This window comes from Simochromis diagramma, unplaced genomic scaffold (genome assembly GCF_900408965.1).
Source record: "Simochromis diagramma unplaced genomic scaffold, fSimDia1.1 OVJJ01000596.1, whole genome shotgun sequence".
In the NCBI taxonomy this organism is placed as follows: domain Eukaryota; kingdom Metazoa; phylum Chordata; class Actinopteri; order Cichliformes; family Cichlidae; genus Simochromis; species Simochromis diagramma.
This window is the reverse complement of record NW_024387245.1, coordinates 22,569,395-22,590,917: the sequence shown is the minus strand read 5'-3', so window position 1 is coordinate 22,590,917 and position 21,523 is coordinate 22,569,395. Positions and strand designations below refer to the sequence as shown.

The 21,523-nt window shown below is 37.4% G+C and overlaps 1 protein-coding gene across 5 annotated transcripts in view; it reads left to right on the top strand.

Moving 5' to 3' along the window:
• The first annotated feature begins 974 nt into the window (after window positions 1-974).
• LOC120714458 (cingulin-like protein 1) overlaps window positions 975-21,523 on the top strand; it is a 56,484-nt gene continuing 35,935 nt past the window's right edge. For 4 of the 5 annotated variants that reach the window (XM_040000687.1, XM_040000686.1, XM_040000685.1 and 1 more), the window contains exon 1: window positions 975-1,101. The gene's annotated coding sequence lies outside the window, so the exon portion shown is untranslated. Of the gene's footprint in view, window positions 1,102-15,693; window positions 16,404-21,523 lie in introns of those variants that run through there. The other variant, XM_040000684.1, reaches the window with a different exon arrangement.

The window sequence follows — 21,523 nt, the reverse complement described above, 5'->3', positions numbered from 1 at the left end:
CATAAATCATTAATACAAGCATTGGGACAGTAGGAGGAGATTATAGTGACATAAAAGCTGCTGATGGAATGGGTCAACAAAAACACTATCCTTACATAGCATTGTTACCTATTGCAAAGTGATTTAAAACTTTAAACCAGTGACCAGAACTAACTTCAATAGAGAAAACACCAGAAAGCTGGTTTAGAGGTAAAATAATATGCTGTAGCATGACATAAGGGACTGCACTTTGGCTTTGCTCTGGGCATTTCTTGTCAGGGAAAGGTAAGGATTTAAATGCTTTACAAATGCATATTAGACCACCTACCATAAAAAGAAGAAAACACAAATATTTTAGAAATCTGACAAAAACTTGTTTAAAACGAGAAATTATAATTGCTATTTGTCAGGCAAATAACAAACTGAATTCATGTTTTTCAACCCAAATCCTGACTTCTCTGAATCAGTGAAAAATTATAAGACTCAATCACTAAAATTTTCTTTCCTTTTTGTCAAACAGTGAATTGGAAAATTAATGAATGGCAGCAAAAATTATATTAAAGCATTAAAAATATTATCTCAGTTAAAGAGCTTGTACATACTGGTGGACACACAATTACAAAAATCATTCTGGTAATTACCAATACTGTTCATTTATAAACTTTACAGCTGACTGGATGGTAGTCTTATGATGTTGTTTAGCATTGTATGAAAGGAACTAAGATATATACATATATATGTCACTTAATGTCATCAGAGGGAGAAGGTGGTAACTACAATGTCCCCAGGGAAGGAAACATTCCTGAAATAGTTGCAAAAGCTCCCCATGGTGAGAGTGGTGCACTGCATTTCCAAAAATGGTGTCAAAGACAGAGAGTGAGTTCGTTCTCATGCCTCTCAAAAATGTTTCCGTGGATTTCTGCCAGAGAATGTAACGTTTAACCAGCTCAAACCTTCGCTCCTCCCTTCCCGGGCGACTTTGCGTGAGTCAGCTGGGCTCATTACGCACGTTCCGGTGTGCGGCAGGTGTAACTCTGGCCACACCCACAAGGAAACTCCTGTCAGGCAGACTCAGCAGGCTGTCAGTCGGCATCAGAGCACCGCAGAAAGGAGGAGGAACAGGTAAGAAGCTCATAATTTACCAGGAACACTTGTTGGAGTTTAATGGGAGCGCTTTGGTACAGCTTTTTTTGCTGACACTGATTCCGGGTGAGAAATGCGCTGCTTTCACTTAAGCGGGTTCACGGCTATTTTCCTCAAACTGGATCGCAGAAAAACTAGTCTTTTTTTTAAGGATAGGGCTGAGGAACAGATAATCCAGCTGATGCAGGGAAGCACAGAGACTGCTTCAGGTCAAAACTGTGCGCAAAAATAGTTAAGCTAAACTTTTAAAGTTTAGCCTGCGGCAAATGGAGATGCAGGCTTTCATACATTCAGCCAAAGTACATAGTAACAAGTCCGAATGATTGATTTAGCATGTAGATCTTCAAATAATGAATCTTGAGACAGGCATTGTAAACGGAGAGAAGGTACCGTACAGTTTGATAATCCAATTTCCAATCCAATTTTATTTATAAAGCACTTTAAAATACCCAGCACAGGACCAAAGTGCTGTACAGAAAATAAGTTAAAAACAATAGAATAAAAGAAAACAGCAACAATGAATCAATAAAACACATAATACATAAAAATTAAAATAGCCCTATATTAAAAAAAGAAAACAAGATAAAACAGCACAGAATCAACTAAAAACAACTAAAATAAAAATAAATAAATAAAAACCAACATCTCATGTGGTGTCAACGGCCAGGGTAAAGAGCTGCTTTTTCAGGAGTGACTTAAAAACAGGTAGGGAAGACTGTTAAGAATAGGCAATTAATATGGTGATTGAAGAACTATGAAGTAGGATTAAAGCTACTGTTGTTCCAGGAGCATTATGTAAGAGCTGTTCAGAGTTATCAGCATTAGTGTGATAATGTTACCAGAAATCAATAGTCCTCAACTTTTGTGGCCCGCCTTACTGCAGTCTGTGTTTGAGCTTGAGTACTTTTCATGGTGCTGGTATGCAGGTTGTAATACCTGTAGTGTATTAATACTGTGGAGAAACGTGTAAGTAATGCAGATACTTAAAAAAAAAAAAAAAAATTTCAATACAATATTAAATACTTTAAATTTGATTATAGAATGAAATATAAAGTGCAACATAGTGCAATTGTGTAGCATCGTATTATACAAAGTCAGCGTGGACTCAAAAGTGGTTTCTACAGGCTTGTCCTTGCTTTGTATCATGTTAATGAAACAACCTAAAATTAGGCGCTGGGCTCATTCTCACTGTTGAGCTACATTACACATTTCAGTGTTGAAAAACTTGACTGACATGCAAAGAGCCTTGACCTCGGTCTTTTCCAACACCTTCACGATGAACTGGAAAATCGTGTGGAAACCTTTTAGGAGTCTGAGCTAGAGGAGCATTTAGTGTCTGTGGCTTTGGAATGACAGATTCAGTTTTCATGTGTACTGTGGGTGTGCTGTGTGCAGTTTGTGTCTACATACTTATGGCCAGAAAGTATAGTGTGAGGAGTTTATACTACCTTCCATGAAATCTCAATGTTGTAAAGTGGCATGAAAATATAAGTTTTACAGTTTCTTATCCACCATAATAGTGACTTTAAGCTACGTCTCTGCAAGATCAAACTCGTGTCAGGCATTGACAATAAAATTCCTTTTTCTTTTTTAAATACTGATGATATCTAACAGTTTTCATTTTCTCAAGAGTACACTCAGACAAAGGGTAAGTCAGACTCTGCCCCCTGATAAGAGGCCAACAGAGATGAGATGTTATCTTTATTTCAGCTGGGTGGAGGGCGCTATGTGAACTTTTACTGACTCCACGTGGAGCTGCTGTGTTACTTAACACTTAATTAGTAATAGTCACAACAACAATAACAACACCTAACCAAACCATGCTGTTCTTAACTGGGTCTCTACCACTGCATGCCTGTTTGGTTGAAGAATTAAGTTGGGCGACTGATTACAAGCTGTGATTGTTTGTGTGGGTGTGTTTATGTGTGTGTGTGTGTGTAATCACAGTAAAACACGGTCCTGGAGACACTAACAGTAGTGAGAACTATGGCAGTTTTAAGCCAGAAGATACAACAGGCTAGAGAGAGCAGTGGTTGTTAGGCTAGTTCTTCTGTGAAATAGTCGCCACAAATCGATATTATTTTATCACATTAGCAATAATTAAAAGAATAAGTGAGTTCCTATAGCCATTGTGAGCTTATATCTTTGTATTTTTTTTCTCGTTTGTTTTGTTTTTAGCTTGCAGGCCAGCGAGCATGTTGCTATGCAGCTACTTTTGCAGCCTTGACAGCTAGCTTAAGAAGCAGGGATATTAGTGATACATGACTTGCTTTAAAGAGTGACGTCAAGCACATACAATTAATTATTACATTTCTGAAAGTTCTGTTTTCTCACATATGTTGCAAAATGTAGAAAATGTCAGCCTCACAGAGATGTGCTAGCAGGCTAAAATGAAGTCAGCTTTACGCAGTTATGTGTTAAATAGATTATCGGTGTTGTTGTCCTGTGTTCAGAATGTAAAATGTGCTTTCTAAAGCTGGTTTTTCACGATTGTCTAAGGAAAATTGCAGTCATTCATGTATAAATGTTTTCTTGGCTGAAGAATGCTGAAACTATTGCCAGCTGTTAGCATTACTGATTTTCTTGCTTAGCTAAAGTATCTTTGTATTAGTCCACTTTCCAGGTCTTTATCTATCATTCCATGTTTTTCTGTTCTGATCACCCTTATCTCCTACACCAGCGGTCCCCAACGACCGGTACCGGTCCGTGAGTCGTTTGGTACCGGGCCGCGAGAGTTGAGGCTCAGGTGTGAAATGTATGGTTTTCAGCGTTATTTTGTTATCATTTTTATCGTTAACTCGGTTTTCCTTTTCACATGTGTTATGAATAAATCTTCTTTTTTTCGGTACCGGTACTAGTTTTATTTTGTTGTATTTATCCGCGACACCTTAAAGGCCGGTCCGTGAAAATATTGTCGGGCATAAACTGGTCCATGGCGCAAAAAAGGTTGGGGACCGCTGTCCTACACAGCTGTGCTTTTTCGTTCACTGTTATCTAACATATGTTTTACTGTTACTCTCAATTTTACACTTTTTTACTCTTGACTCTTCAGTTTTTAGTGTGTGTATATATGGTTTTTTTTTTTGTTTTTTTTATTTTAGTTACACTGTGTAAATGATGACTTGGATTTTCTTGCATGCCAGAAGTTAAGCTTATTAGTTTTGTTGTATTTAGTACTCTAGTATATGTTACGTTATTTTTCGTACATGCTTAAAAAGCTGCCAAAGCTTTTAGCTTTGACTGTGTGTGTGTGTGTATATGTATATATATATATATATATATATATATATATATATATATATATATATATATATATATATATATATGATGTGTGTATGACATTGATTCATTTAGTCTAGACACAATGTACATGACAATATGTACATGTTTTTAAAAAGGGTTGAACCAAGGCAATGACTGGCCCAACACACCCCACAAGGCATTAGTCATTGCATATTGTGCAGCAGTATTTCTCTCTTTTTCTATGTCAAATTTTTGACTTAATCCCTTTTCTCACTGAGAATCTTCCAACAATTCATCATGCCTCTCTCTGTTTCAGTCACCCTTTCTCCCCTTTCACTCTCACCCAGTTCCTTTGGTTTCTTAATACCTCTTTCTTATCTTTTGGATGTTTCAGTTTTTCCTTTTCATCAGTTTTTCAAACTCAACCATGTGTATGTATGGGACAAAAACATTTAGTTTAATCATGTGTAACAACTTCAACTTGTTTATCTGTATCCAGCCTGTCCTTCGCACACCCATCCTCTCTCTCTTTAATGCGTTTTAATGGAACTACATTCTTTCACTTGACTCCAGCCCAGGCAGTTAACGAACCAGACCAACGAGAATACACAACTGATCTCTTTCACAGTTTTGCTCAGCACACACCCACCCTACACTCTCTCATTGCTCTCTCTCTCTCTTGCCTTGTCACTGTTTGTAATGGAGTAGAGATGGGTTAAAATGTTGCATAAGTAAGTGTTAATGCAAGTCAAAGAATAACACATTGTAAAAAATATATATCTCAGATTCTGTGTAAGTTCTTTGCTGGATTTTTTTTCCTGTTTCTTAAGGGCATAAATTTCAGATACTGTTTATCTGTGGTAGATAATTTCTTTTCACAAGGAAGTGGAAGGACTGCCACTTCTCTTGTCCTATATTTGTCCAGTTTCCCTGAATGTTTTAAGGAAACACTGCACACCATGCTGAGATACCACCTTTTGGTGTAAAAATAATATTTTTTCCCCCTTACACTGTATTATCTTTGCCATTTTTCCAGACATTCAGCTAAAGAAATGAGTACAAATAAAGTGGCTAAAGATAGATTTCTGAATTGGTTCGTTGCTAAGTTGTCTGTTATGTATAGACACAACACTGGTTTATCCCTTGTGTTAAGTGCGTTTTTTATGCTTGAATGATTCATCGGTTAGTGTTGAGTGGCTTAACAAACAAAGAAACATTTATCCAAAAATGGTCAGGTACAATGACTGGAGTGAAATTGAGTGAAAAAGCAGCCAATGTTCAAATACAAACACTCAAAGATTGACTTTTTAAAAAGAAAGGCTCCTTGTAAGCAAAGAAAGAAATGAAGGGTACTTTAAGACCTTTGCACAGGACTGTATGAGGAGACATTTTATTTAAATTCCTTGTAAATGCACATTTGGATATCTGTTACAGAGAAACTTATCTAGGCATTAGATTATGGTAACTTAATTGCTGTTGACGTGGCCTTGCAACCCACAGTACCTTTAGCTACATGCCAGTAACACGTTACAGTTGCTTACTACCCACAACACTTGGCCTACATCACAAACAGGTTACCCACATTAATTAAAGGGAATGGCTTCCTCCCACCGTCCAAAGACATGCAGCTTGTGGGGATAGGTTAATTGATTAATCCAAATTGTCACTAGGTGTGAATGTGCGAGTGAATGTGAGTGTGAATGGTTGTCTGTCCCTGTGTGTTAGCCCTGCGACAGACTGGCGACCTGTCCAGGGTGTACCCCGCCTTTCGCCCTATGACAGCTGGGATAGGCTCCAGCGTCCCCCGCGACCCTGAAAAGGATAAGCGGAAGCGAATGGATGGATGGATGGATGGATGGATGGATGGATGGCTTTAAGAGAAATGTATCCTGTATCTATGGTTTCAGTTTCTCTAGTCAACTCACTGCTAGTGCACAAACCTAACTTTGCCAACACCATCATCAGCCCTGCAACCCACTGCACTCTTGGTGTCACAGGTTTGCCAGTTTAACATTAAAATTGATATGATGAGCTGATAATAATTTGGAGCTTTTGCATTTACAGTATAGTGTAAAATGTCTTTTTTGACTTTCATAAATACAAAGTGCTGTTTGAGGGTTTAGACTTGGCTTTAGTTTTAAAGTTACAATCAAGTTAAGCTTCATAGCAACATGGCTGAAACTCTGACACTGTCTCCTTGCTCAAAACTGGGAGAAATTGTTTCTCATTAACTTTATCGGAAATGTTTATTTTGTTTTCTTCAAACTGAAAAAAGATATTATGGAAAGCATTTCTTAAACACTAACTAGGAAGTCTAATAAGGACGTCCAAGCAGTCTTAAAGAAGTAGCTCAAAGTGATGTTGAATTGACATCTGCAACATCAGTTTGACTTTCATTTTGGAGCATGCTGAACCTGATGTGCATTTACTGGACAAAAGTTTTCATCCCATCCTTGAAGTCTTGATCAAAAACTAAAATGATTTTTTTTCAAGACATCAAATTAAAGAAAGAAAAAAATGGTTTTGGGCAAATTATATAAAGATTAATAAGTGTATATATATATAATTTTCATCAGTGCTTTCTAATCCTGAACACATTAGCACTAAGACTACATTCACATCACATGCTGATGTGGCCTGAATCGAGATTTTATAGCTTCAAATGACTGTGGGAACTAATAAATTACACATCAGAACTGGTTCACTTGGATACATTTTCCTAGAACGTACTGCACATTTAAAAACAAATGAAATTCTCAAATTAAACAGTCTCATAGACGATCCCAACTTTCACAAAGCTGGGTGTGTGCGAGAATAATTGAGATTATAGATGATGTCATTGTTTTTAAGAAATTGTTTCTCACCTGTAGATACAAGTCTTTGTGTGTGACTACTTCATTTGCCGAAACCTCCATTACCTTAACGTTTAGCTATGCCATTTAAGTAAGAATGATGACATCAGCATTCAGAAATTCACTTGATGTCAAATCTGTGGTGACAAGTTTTGACATTTTTATTAGAAAGGGCAGTTGCAAATTTAAATTCAAGAATGTTTTAATCCATTCTTTTTCTTGAATTTTCAGGAAAAGGTTTATTTTATTTATTTTATTTTCTTAAGGTAATATTCCAATCAAACATCCACATACTCAGCATTTATAATCAGTATTTTTGATCTTCTAAAGAAAGTAATTATGCACTTATTTTCAGTGTCATGTTTGTGCACAGGTAGGTGAATGCAATTAGGTGACGAAAAACACCAAAGTGTCTTGTCTTATTGAGGTGCATTCCCATGGCTGTTACGCTTTTTTGCTCACAGTGCTCTGTCAGATGATATTCAAAGTATGTCTGTGTTTGCTGTCATTCTTCCTAAAGCTTCACTTGTGTTTGCAGAAGTGATTGTACATGTTCAGCAGCCTGACGGAGACAATATGTCAAATACCTGAACCTTAAAAACCATTACGTTGTCTTTTTATGCAGCTTAGTAATCATTCCTTCCCAACTTAATAATAATTCAAAATACTTTCTCAAGTATTTTGAATTATTAATAATAAACTTTTAATAATTAACAATAAAAGTACTTGCTTAAATGTAGTGTTGCTATAATTTCTAATAACACAAAAATAAATGACTTAAAATTGTCATTTTGGAAAATAATATCATATTCTTCCTACATGTCAACTGATGCATGCAGGTGTTAGTAGTATAACAAATGAGATAAAAAGTAGATAGTGACCAGCAGTCTGCTTTGGCCAAAGATAATTGATAAATCAGAGGTGGGCGGGGCAGTATCATTTCTGTCTGCGTTTTTATCTGCAGTAAAGTGGAAAGGAAAACTCTAATAGGACTCTAAGAGATTTGAAATGCTCTTGATTAAAACAGTCTGACCGCCTGTATAACAGCAGTAGTTTTGGCAGTGTGATGGTCTGTAGCTTTCAACTAACCACAGTCCTTCCACGAGTAGATGTTCCAACATCTACTCCTGGGACGATTATGACAGTACAATTAGAAAAAACCTGATCAAGTGTTTCTTATTTCGAAGAGTTTCCGGGAGAAAACTTCCTTTCTTTAAGAAAAACATGGCAGTATTGTTTAGATTCATGAAACGATGTCCTTCAGGCAGAGAAGACTGGTGTGAAGATGTTTGGCCAAAACCAAATACAGCATATCAACACCACAAACTACTGCCAGCTGTCACTCAGCTGGTCATGATCTGCTCTGTGTACCAAAGTATTTTGGAGTCAAGTGTGAGACCAGCTATCTGATAGCTAGGCCCAAATTGGGTCATTCAACAAGAAAATGATCCTAAGCACAACAGCAAATCTACAACAGAATGGCTGAAAAAGAAAAGGTGATGTGACGATCCGGTCAAAGTCCAGAGCTCAACCTGACTGAAATGCTGTGGCAGGACTTTAAGCAAACTATGAACAACCTCAATGAACTGAAGTGATGATGTAAAGAAAACTGAACCAAAATTCCTCCAGAAATGATGTGAGAGACTGATAAGGTCATATAGAAAGCAGTTACTCTAAGTTATAGGTGCTAAATGTGGTTCTACAAACTGTTAAGTCATGGGTGTAGTTAGTTTTTCAAAAAACTAGAATCTTCTTTTGGAAAGTTTGTGGAATGGTAGCTCGGCTTCACAAAACAGTATAATTATTTATCTTCTATTGCCCCTAGGTTTACAACAAACCACCTATTGTGTGCAACATTCATTTCTATTATAATCAAATGTCAAGCTGTCTGGTATGGGAAACACCCCATAGTGGCATCTGGTGCCCATCAATCATTAACACAATGGAAGAAAGAATTTTTTATAAACCCCTGAAAAAAAAAGAAGAAAAAAGATCTCTGTGCAGTTAGTCACTGTGGTTTAAAGAAATGTTCATTAATGACATTTAGTGTTGTGCTAGCTGCCTTTCTATAGAACAGATTGTTTGGTGGCTCAATAAAAGACGTGGAGCTACTGTGCATGTGAGAGAGAGAAGAGAGACACTGGGGAAAAAAAAACGTATTTACTATTTCCATGAAGTGAAAATAAAGATGTCCTTATGCATTACAAATTACTCACTCAATTCATCAGTTTCACAACTCTAAGTAGCCAGTTCCAGGATGATTCAGTGTAGAAATATATCAAAATGTTCAAATGTTTTGTTTTTTAAAAAAAACAAAAAAAAACAAGCCATCATTTTAAAAATACGGCATCTTAACATAAGGCTTGTTCTAGCTCACAATCTTTTAATTATGCACACACAGGAGTCACATAAAAGCATGACTGAATGTGACATTTTGCCACAAACTGCAAGTCAACAGTGAATCATGTGAAAACAGCAGGAAGGAGATGGTATGTTAGGAATCAGGGCGTGAGTTTTGAAGGACAAGATGAACGTACACACACACGCAAACTATTTGGTACCATGCTGTGATCGCCTCGTTTTAGTAACATTATGTAATTCAAATATTACTTTTCTTATTGGAGCTGCGGGTGGACTAGCACTGTGTGCTGGTATCAGTCCTGCAGGTAGAAACTCCCCTTTCTTTGATATATCTCTCGCATGACTTCACACTAGTCTAAGGTCAAGATGGCTGACTTCCTAGAAAATCACTTTCTTTCACTGAGCTGTTTATAACGCAGATAAATTTAACCTGTCTTTCATAATGCCATTATTGCAGACTTCAGCAGCACCACTTTAACACAAACTCGAGGACTTCCTGTTCTTTTGTACTCACTTGGGTTGCAGGTATATGTGTCAGTAGTCACCTGCTTACAGTTTTCATGCTAGGTTAAACTAACAGCCTCTCAGCTGTACTAATAATATTTAACATACAGACAAGGGCCATACCAGTGCTGTGTTTTAATCAGGTGATACAGGGGAGAGTATCAACAAGCAGGGGACAAAGAAAACCATAATAAATGATGAAATGAATAAAGCGAACTGCTGTGTTGAATATACTGAAAACAGTAAAACTAATATTATTTGCACTCTTAGCTACAGTTCATAGACCTACTTTAAAAAAAAAAAAAGGTTTAATATCAAAATATCCTTAAAGTACCTAAAGTAAAAATACTCTTCATGTGGAATGACCCCTTTCAGAATCTTATTGGATTGCAAATTTTTGAGGTATTAATGTGTACTAGCGAAAACCTATCATGGTATTCTTCTTTATTTTCATCGGTTACTGCATATAGGAAGACAGGAAAAACAGATGTTCATAAACACCAAACAAATACACATATTTCTTCTTTTTCTCCTTTTCAAGATACGTATTCATTGTAAAAGATAAAGTAATTAGTTACAGGCGCTATTAGCCTCACTGTTTGAACACGTATTTACAACTCATTGTAGTTCCAATTTGGACATCACATTAAGTCTATTCCAGTTCTGTGTTCATGGGTCATCTACAGATCTATGAATTTGCTTTCTAATGTTGTTGTTACCTTTTGTTATCATTACATTATATTAAAAATGTAGCTGTGTAATAGTGTAGCTTTCAGCAGTCACATTTCTTTTGTCTGTTGCCACTGTGGCTGCTGTTTTAGCAAAAAATAAGTTTTAAAATCACTGACAGGGTAGTGCTTTTAAGCTCTGTGGACACCATACAAACTGAATTGCTTTTAGAGATTATCAAAATAACTTACTATAATGCAAGCCATTACACTATCCATTTGTAAATTCAATAAGAAGAAAAACTGCAGTACTGTATAATTTAGCTGAAGTGTGAAAGCTTCACATTCTGGTTCTAGAAACGTCGCTCTTTTTGCTGTTGATTTCCTTCCATTTCATCATCCTTTCCAAAGCTCACACTCGCCTCCATAACATAGTGCTCGGGCCAAATGGTTTCGGTTTGAAGGTCATGAGCGTGTTTTAGGACCCATTTTCTACATCTTGTAAATTCTTCCGCTAATGGACACCTGAGAGTTAATTATTCATCTACATCATTTAGAAACTGCTACAGAGCTTCTCCTCGAATGCATCTCAGTGCATTTTTGCATTTTATAGCTCCTTGTGTTTTGTTTTTTTCACTCCAAGTTTTAATGAGTGTTGTTTTGCATTATGCAGTACCTCCAGGCTTCAATTTAGCATCTGGGAAAGTTGGCTTGACTCCAAGACTGTGGTCACCCAGTGCTTATTACTCATTAAGCCTCATCGGAGGGCCGAGTGGGCGCAGGCTGGGTGGGTGCTGGGTGGGAGTTGCAGTGCTTGGTGCATGTTGTTGTTGTGGATGCTCTAGTTTTGAAACTAAACTTGGAGATGAGAAAGTGAAGTGAGTTTAAAAAAGAAAGTGTTGATCATTTGCATATCCTTCTACTCTGTCAACAAGTGCAATATTTTTCCTACACATCATGGCTCTAGAGTAAAAAATGATTGTACTGAACGTGGTGTTAGGTCTTCTTATTAATTGGCATGTTTATTATTGTTTTCAGGGTAAAACTGATTTTGCTTTGCTTAAACTATTCAAGGGCAGTAAAACTGAAGCTTTGAAGCAAAAAGGAAGTAATATATTTCAGCAAATCAGCTTAAAAGCATCAGATTAGTCTCCCAGAGGCTAGATTATGTTAACAATGGCAGCATTTTTGACAAATTTCTAAATGACCAATTTGTCCAACTTCATCAAGGTTAATTTTTAAAAAATGCACCCCACTGACTGTTAGTTGGAAAAGACTACTGTGTGGTTAGCCTTAGGCATGTAAGCCAAATAGAATACACATTTACCCAACCTTCATACCAGATTCATGTCAAATGGAAAGTCTTTGTTGTTGGTTTTTTTTTCTCACACATAGGCAGGCCACTAAAGTATGTTTGGAACTAAAGAATGCCTCCAGCCTCCACTTTACTACTCAATAACCATCTCACTCTTATTTTCAAACATCAGTCGTTGCTAACCTGTTAGCTCTGGCCCATTTCAGCCAGGTCACCCTTGTGGTGGTTGTCAACATCATTCAGCTCAATCTCCAACTCCCATTGTTGTGAACTGCAGGTGGCAACAGTAGTCTTTGTTCTGTTCTGGAGATCTGCTGCGAGCTGGAGGGACCACTCTAACCAGAACCTTCGGCAGGTGGGGAGCTGGTTCATGTGCCACTAAACTGAGCTCGCAGAAGCTGCAGAGCAAAACGAGGCGACTGCCATCACCAGCTGTTGAACTCTGTCAAGAAGTGGGGGAGATGGCTGGCGTTTCCTCTGTTATTTATTCTCATTAAATGTATATAGTGTTAGTTTGTAACTCATTTAAGCAAGCGTAGGTGTACCGCACGTTCATGTACACACGTGTCACCCCGCAACCACCACAAATAGAATCTGATTCTATTAGAAACACTGACAGGGGATGGAAAACAGGGAAATTATAACATATCCAACCCACGAAATCTACGTTTAGTGGGTTGGCTATTCCAACTGGGCTAGGCTGACTCTATTTGTTGTTTAAAGAGTCAACCCTAAATTCTGATAGGGCATGAGCATTATGTTACATGTTGCTGTGTTGCAAAGCTCTAATTTCATTATGGTCATACGTTGTCATTGCCTTTTTTGCCACCACCTTGTTAGTATCTGGTTAAGGATGGGCAGCAAAAACTATTCAGATGAGAAGGTGTTGAGTGTGGAACACCTGGAAGTACTGGTAATTCTTATGTTATAGTAAAAATAATTTTTAAATAAAATGGAAAGATATGTGAAATAATTTTCTTTTACTTAAAGCCTTGAAGCGTTTTGCTCACTACAATAAGTGCTGTTTTATTGGGTAGTCACTCTTAAGACAAACTATGGAACAGTTCTCACTGTAGTATTTGCATCGTACAATGGTTTACACTTTTGAATTGTGAGGCTTTATGTTTTTCAACGATGCATAATTTGGGTCAGGCATATTTCTTTGCCTGTATTTGGACTGGTCAGTATTGAGAGATTCAGACTATCCAAGTAGTTTTAAGTACTACTCTTAAATAAATGACTTTACATGCATCGCATAGCCAAACGTTACTAGATGGCCTAGCTGAGTTATTGCATAAAGTCACTAATGAAGTCATATGTCTATGCACAGTTAACTTCTACAAGTGCTTCATCAGGGGCATCTCACTTTTCTCTGAGCCTCTGAAGGATTGCTGTGAGACTGCCCATCAGAATCTCTTCTTGAATCACATATTGTCCATTAGCTGTTATTTTTATCTTATTGTTGTTCTTAAAAGACATTTTTTTAAGCATTTTGTCTGTATTTTGTCGGACGGTTCACATAGAATCAAACATCTGTGTAAATCTGTGGTAAAATTTAATCATTCACCTATAATGTGTCTGTCTGCAGACCAAAACTCATGATTGCGCAAATAAACATGCAGACACATTCGAGGACCCACCCTGTGTAGTGCAAACAGAACCGTGTTTTACATCTGTCGCCTGTGTGGGTCTTGGATTGTGTCCAGTTTTTTTAGAAGTTACACGGTATAATGTTATTTTCAACTAATTGTGCTTTCAGTTGTGGAAAGTCCCATTATTTGTAAAATATAATTATATTTATTATTTTTAGCTTTCAAACTAAAGGCTGGTACTTTCACTTCTTCTAATCGGGGACACTCCCAATAGGACACAAGGTTGTGTTTTATGTTCTTGTCTCCCTGAGTGTGTAATTTCCCACTGCATGTTTGGTTTCCTTTAGGTCTACCTGCTGTGTCTTTGTGTTGCTCTACCTGTTTTTCTCCCTGACTGTCGGACAGACGACAGCTCACAGAGGTTTTATTTCTTTTGGATGAGTCTTTGGGAGGAGCTCATCATAAGTAGGTTGCACACCCAGCCCTGCACACCTGTGCATGTGTATGCATTGCGATGCGGTTGGGTGGTGGTGAGAGTGGTATTGTGCCAAACCCTAAAATAACCCAGAGTAATACCTGTATGCAGTAAAAACATACCATTAATCAGTCTGGTGTAGGTCGTGCATTAGGGTAAAAAAAGGAAGTTACTGGAAGATGATGGATTATTTTCCGTAATGGCACTTTATCTGCCACAGTTTTTCCATACATGTTGTGGAAATCTTGAATTAAGTGTTCCCTAGTTTAAGCTGTCATCTGCATTAAGATGCCAAATACATTTTATTTTCACATCATCACTTGACAAATGTATAAAGTTTTCCTTTTCCCTCAGTTTAGAAAGTGCTTCCTGAACATCACTTAGTAAACTTTGTGTGTGAGCACTTTTCAAGAAATGGGGGGCATAGTGGTTTTGTTGTGTTTGACATGGTTAACGTCAGGGTGACAAGAGATCTGAACCTGAACTTGTGTAATTGTTAACTACAGAGGGACAGGCCCACCTATGCTTCAATTAAAAGGGGAGGTGACAGGAAGAGGGCAAATACAGGAGAGGTGGTATTTTGTTTATTCACCTCATTGGGTACAGACAAACTGGTTCTGCTGTTTTATACTGCTGGTGTTTTTATAGAGAGAGAGGAAGAGGCGACTTTTGTTGTGATTTGGCACTATTTAAATAAAATTGAATTGAATTGAAAGAACTGCATGTCCAGTAAGGTTTAGCTGTGATTAATTAATCAACTACAATCCTCAGTACTGGGTTGGTTTCGAACTTGAATTTCTAAATAAGTTCCGAAAGTTTCCAAAGAGACTAAACACTCTGTTTGGTCAAAGTCATGTTGACCTCCTTGTCCTCCACTGTGTATTTTCTGCATTTCTGCTCCTCCATTGTTTGATCCCAGTTGTTCCAGTTCGCAGTCCAGCTGAGTAGAAATAGAATTGAAAAATGCAGTAGAAATGTCTGTTGTGGTGTAGATCTGTACCCATTGTAGGTGTTTCCCCTAGAAATCAGGTTGGCAGAAGTGTTAAATTCAGCACAATTGAAACACGTATGTTTTTTGTTGTTTTTAATACATAATGGATGACAGTCAGGAATTTAACTTTCTATTTTCACTGTGTATAGTAAAAACAATGTTTTTGACAGAGCGTGGGAAGTAACAGGTTCTATCTGGTGGACTTACATTAAACATAATAGGCCATTTAATGTGCTAGCAGCCAGCAGGAAAGATCCAGAAACGAGAATTTCACCACTTAGCTTCTTCATTTTCAGATGCGGTGTTAGGTTTCTGAAAACATCTTCACAGTTTTGTTTTGACAGAACTACAATTTTAGAATAGAATAGAATAATCCTTTAATTGTCCCACAAGGGGAAATTTGGTAAATTTTATTAACAATTTGGTAAATTGTATTAACAATTATAAGACAAGCCTTAAACTTAAAGACATAAATGTAGTTTTATCTGACGGAGGTCTTTATTTTGAAAAATTAGAATGACATTTTTAGCATTAGGAGTTAACCAGACTATATTTAAAGAAAAAACACATGACTTGGCAATTTTGTAAGTTAACATAATCGTTACACTGTTAATGAACTTCGTCACTAAAAGTTGTTTCCATAATGAAACATTCCTCGTCAGTAAATGTTACTGCAAGGCGTCGCCTGCTGTTCACTCCCAGTTTAAAGCTTCTGGTGGCTCAAAGTGCATCAGTGCACAAGGTGACATACCAGAGCTGTGAGTCATGAATAAGGCGTGTTGGGTAGGAGAGGTTTCCTTGTGTACAGACATAGTTGCTTGCTGAGCAACAAATATCTGCAGTTATCGTGACAGTGCATGCCCATAGACCTCTGACCCTTTTATCTGATAAAATGCCTCACTTACAGATTTTAAGATATTTTTTTTCCTAAAAAGAAAATTGTAAAAAAAACAAAAAGAAAATTAATTCTGAATAAGCAACTATTCACCATGATATTCAATATTAAGACAGCTAGTGTCAATGACAAAGGTGATGATGCGTGATTCATAACTTCCTGTGGGTGGTAGAGTGTCTCACCTGATTACATAACATAATATTATTGGTTTAAACAATGAGATCTTAAAAAAATATCTTAGAAGCGATCTGAAAAGAAGGAAAGTAACACTCTTATCAGGAAAATCTTACTTTCACTAATGACAGCATTTCATTAGCTCCTGGAGCAGGGACAACTCTTGACTAGGTTGAAGGTTTTATGATTTCAACTCTACACTGGACTGCAGGTTAGTTGAATTCGAGCTAACTCATTTATGAGTAAAAGTTTTCTGGATTTTTTTTTTTTTTTTTTTAACAGAATCAGCCAAGACTAAATCAGAGTCAGAGTAAAGCTTCAGCAGGCTTTTAGCCTATTTTAGCTCATATAGGTTTGGTTTAATAGCACATTTGTGTTTACAATTTATGGTTTAATGTCCTAAAGTCAATTTCCTCCAGCAGCAGCTGTTTTCAGGAAACAAGCTTTTAAAAGCAGTCGAGTGCAGGAAGGGGTCAAGGGGGCCATGCGTGAAGTGGCTGCTTGTATTTTTTGTAAACTTAATCACATGACTACAAACACAAAGGGAGACTGACAACATGGAGAAGCAAAACGATCAGAAAGACATAGAAAGTGACCTTAAGCAAAATCAGCACAGAGGACTTTGAAATGACTGCAAAGGGATGCAAAAAGCCAAAGAGGCATGACCGACAACCTTAAAGAGACAAAATAAGAAATGCCACCTGATACACAGAGACGTACAACGAGAGTGAATTTGGAGCTGGCATTGATGAAGTGTAAAAATTCATGTTTTCCTGAGGAGTGATATAAGGTAAGCAGGCTGTTCCTTTAGATCCACCTCTATGATAAAATCTATACATATTTACACAAGGAACAGAAACGCATTAAGTGGCTTTGCCCTGACATTAGCCAGTTTTATTACTGTCTCTGAAGGATGAACCTGGACTTTATCATTTCAGTCCAACTGCAAAATCTGGCAAGGTCTGGACTTTTAATCTTGCTGCTTAAATCTTATTGTGTGCATATGATTAAAGAGTCTTGAAAAAGGAGGGGGAGGCCTGCAGAGGTATTGGGAAGAAGGCCTCACCTTCCTCATACCTGCATACTTATAAAGGTGTGTCTATTTAACCTGCTACAGTCATCAGACCCCACCTAGACACACCCTGGGGACTCCCCCTGACTTTGAGGGGGGCAGGGGAGGAACTGGTATTTGTGACATGGGTTCTTGTACTCTTTAGGATATCTAAATAATACCTTTAAAAACAGATCTGCATATGAAATACAAGGTCTGAAATGCCTAACCCATGATACTAAAGCTTGCATTGTCTTACAAATTGGACCAAACGTGTATTACAATTTAAATACTGGTTTAGCTGAAGTTTTGTAACAAAATTTTAAGTCTAGAGCTTTTTCCTCCCTCTGTATCTCCCTCAAACACACACACATAAGAGGCTGAGTGAGCTAATCAATCAAGCCCACAATCCGTGACAAACCTTGGCTGGAGATTAACTGACCAGCTCACATTCTCTCTCCACCAGTCTCTCTAACACTCTCTCATCCTCTCTGTCTCAGAGGTTGTAGTTAGGGTCATCTCCATGTACACAGTAGTGCAGCCCACCCACTAACACATACACATGCAAACACAGAACCCCCCTGTGGTCTGAGCTCAGTCAGGAAATGAGTTTTGAGCCCGTCTGTCATCATGAGCACTTCTCTCTCTCCACGTCCTGCAGTGAGTACTTATGAAATGTTTCACAGCTGAAGGCTAAAGTGTGAGATAATTAAGAGAGTTCAGTTTTACAAGTTTGGTAGCAGCTCGTTTGAAGCTGTTTGTTGAAATGTAAGGCTTGATCAATGAAGAATTTACCTTACTGAATCTTTTGCAGTGATAAATATTTGATGAGATACCTCAGAGTGAGACATTTCAGAAAATGTTTTTTTTTTAGCTACAAAAAACATTTCACAAGTGACAGTTGTGTATGTTTGCTCACTTGGTCAGTTACCAAGGGGTGCCCGCAAAGGAAGCAATTTGCTTTTACACTTTGCTTGCTGTTTCTTGCATTTTGGGCTTTGGTTGCTTACGTAACCCTCTAACCTTTTTAGTACCTTGTCATATGTCAATCAGCTGTCTCTTTAATTCACATTAAAAGTCTCTGTGATTGCTTGTTTCTGAGTTGAGAAAGATTTACTTGGACCTGCCCACTTTATGTTGCCAGTGGATATATCTCCTTGAGGTTGTAAATGACATTAATTTTCAGTGGTCTTTTTTTCACTACGTTGCTGCCCCTGTTAGTATTGAAAGGGAAAATAAATTGTGATTGTCAAATTAGCTATTTAGCTAGCCTAGAAATAGCTTTTAAATTCAGTATTATAAAGCCTCAAAGCTAAAACTAAGCTTTTATTTATTTTGCTTTATTCAGGACGGTGGCGCAGTGGTTAGCAAACTAAACCAGGTTCTTAGTTCAGTCCTACCATTGTCTGTCTCTATGTGTTAGCCCTGCAACAAACTGGTGACCTGTTCACAGTGTACCTTTCCTATCAACGAAGAATGACTGAAATTGCTTTCCAGCAGTGAAATTGTAGCTTGTAACACTTTGAAAATGTAACGTTAGCTGCAAATGGCTAACGTAGCCTAGCCTCACGATGCCCCAAAACACTTCTCTTAAGGTCTTCTCACTTCTGTTGTCGGGTGAAATCGGAGACAGAGTTGCATAAAAAAATCAAATTGTGATTAGTTTGGCTGCTAGTAGATTGTCTCCTGCAGTGTTTGTGGACGATGCCAATTACATTCTGAGCAGTAGTGAAATTTCAAGTTTGATAAAAACTGGAAAAGGAGTTTGAAACTTTTGTCTTCAAAGAAAAAGTTGTGCCTTACTGCTGCAACCAATGTGTTGTAAAAGTGGCAAATTTTACTTTCATTTCATTTCAGCTTTGTTTGTTTTGCACTTTTTACAATTTTAAATTGCTTGGCCAATATTTGGTGAGTGTTTGTAGACAAGTTGATGTCCTCTGTGCAAACTAGAGGCAACTTGAGCAACCTGTTAGTGACCAAATTAATTGCAAGGTTGTTTTAGATCGAGTATTGTGCATATCTTTGTGATCATTCCCACCTAGGGATTGCCAAAAACCTCAAGTAACCACTTCTCATTTGGTTCAGGAATATAAATTTTTCTCTAGTGATTTTTGGTTGCTAGCAGGTTATCCAGTGGTCTCAAGGCCTTAGCCATCATATTTTTAAAATGTAGTTATGTATTAACACCATTTGTGTTTTTACTCAAATATGTATTTAAACATTTCTTTAAGACCATAGACAGTGTGAGGTTATATTATTCTTACAGTTGCAGCATTTATATATGACAAATTTGTTTCGCCAATTAGGTTTTGTCGGGAAGCATAATTGGAAAAACAAATTAGCAGTATATAAACATAATTTCTAGGAGTAAGGGTTGTACAGTAATGAGGAGAGAATTATAGCGTCCCACATTCATCAGCCATTATATTTTACTTTCTAATTACTTTTTCTGAAAAGAATAGGACTTTGTTGGGTCCACTGAATGTCACACACCATTTAAATACTGTAAACCAAGAATGTTTTTCCTATTTCTGTCGTCTTTTAACAACTAAAAATGTCTCTCTGCTCTCCCAAGCTCCTGTCAGCGCATATAATCTTTCTCGGAGGGATTAAAATACAATGGACTTGTTTTGATTGCTTTTAATCAGACAACACAGACTCGGTGTCATGAACAACCAGCCCACTCATGTTATGAATGCATCCACTCGTATGGCGAGGAACGGAATTAATTGCCGCTGTCCATCTGTAGTTTTTATATATGTATGAAGATTGATTTTCTCATTTAAGTTAAAAATGTACATATGAGTCACTGAGGTTCGCTGCTTCAGCTCAGTCTGACAATGGCTCTCTGTGGTGGGTTTTGAAGCTGGTGGGTGGGTGAGAGTCTACTCAACAGGCAAAGTTGTGTTGTTACCAACACCTCCATTATATGTCTCTCCTTCAGAACAACATTGAATATTTTTGAGTTTATGTTACAGAGCACTTTGACATTTAAAGACTGAAACCAACTTAGACAATTTTAAGAGGTTCTGCACTTTTGCTATTACAAATAGCTTATTTGTTTCACTTTAAATGTTTTTGTACCAGCTCAGCTTTTCCACTGGGGAATTTTCAAGTTTGTGTTGCTGATATTCTGCCAATCATTTTGCTGTAGGTTTGTAGGGTAATCCATCAAAGTGAAGCCAAAAAGAGAGTCGTGTAGCTGACATGCTGACACACAGAGATGTGATCTCTCCTCCAGGACAGGACAGGAGCTCTACAGAGCATGTCATCTGACAATTTGCTTTATCATGTGTACTTATTTGGAGGTTTGCTAGTCAGCGCAACAGCTCAGTTGAGGCAAGGGCTAATTTTTATTTTATGCAGTATTTAGAACTGGAACTATTAGACTTTCTATTTAAGCCACCTTATTACTATCTAGATCTGAGACTGTTGACAAGACCAAATAAAATTTTAGCTATATAATGAAAAGTTGTAATCTTAAATTACTTGCCTGGTTGTGTCTTTTTTGCTTTAAATAGGAACATATTTAACAAAATGAGCATCATGTCACAATAAAGAACACTTGAAACGAGCATTTGAAGCCATAATCTCATGATGAAAGCATTTACTGCGACCATTAATAAAGTGAGAAGTGGGCCCTTTTCTCATAGACTCCAGTATAATCAGATTTCTATTTGCAACCAGAGGATTCATCCCCTGGTGGCCATTAGAAAGAATGCACTTCTGAACTGTCTGGTGTTCATCTTTCATATGGAGTTGATAATTTTATCTTCATCTTTTGTTTTCAGTTATGTTGAGTCAAATTATCTAAAGCAGCACAATGGGGCATTTATTTTTTAGTGCTTTGATCTTTTTATTCTGTCTGATTTTATTTGATCATCTGCTTACGTGCTCTGTGTTACAGATGGAAAACAGTTGCGTGCTGGCATCTAGGATATCCGGTCTTTGTTTCAAAAGTGCATAACTTTGAAGTCAAAATTGAATTTAGAGGTTCAGCGTTCACTGCGGAGGGCAGGATTTGATAAATTTCAACCTTCCTCTCTCCCATTGCTCCTCTTCATTCCACACAAATGAAAATGAGCTCCTGTGGTTAAAAAAATCACAGGAGCGTGCCTTGCTAATTGGGTGTTGTTCTAATTTCAGTTCACAATGTCATTTTGTCTTCCAGGCAGAACAGTTTGTCCTTCAGTTAATCTCAATTTCTACTCTAAATGCCCACTTTAGTTGCAGAATGTCTTTCTCTGTAATAGCAGCTATTAGCATTCAGACTCAAAGTG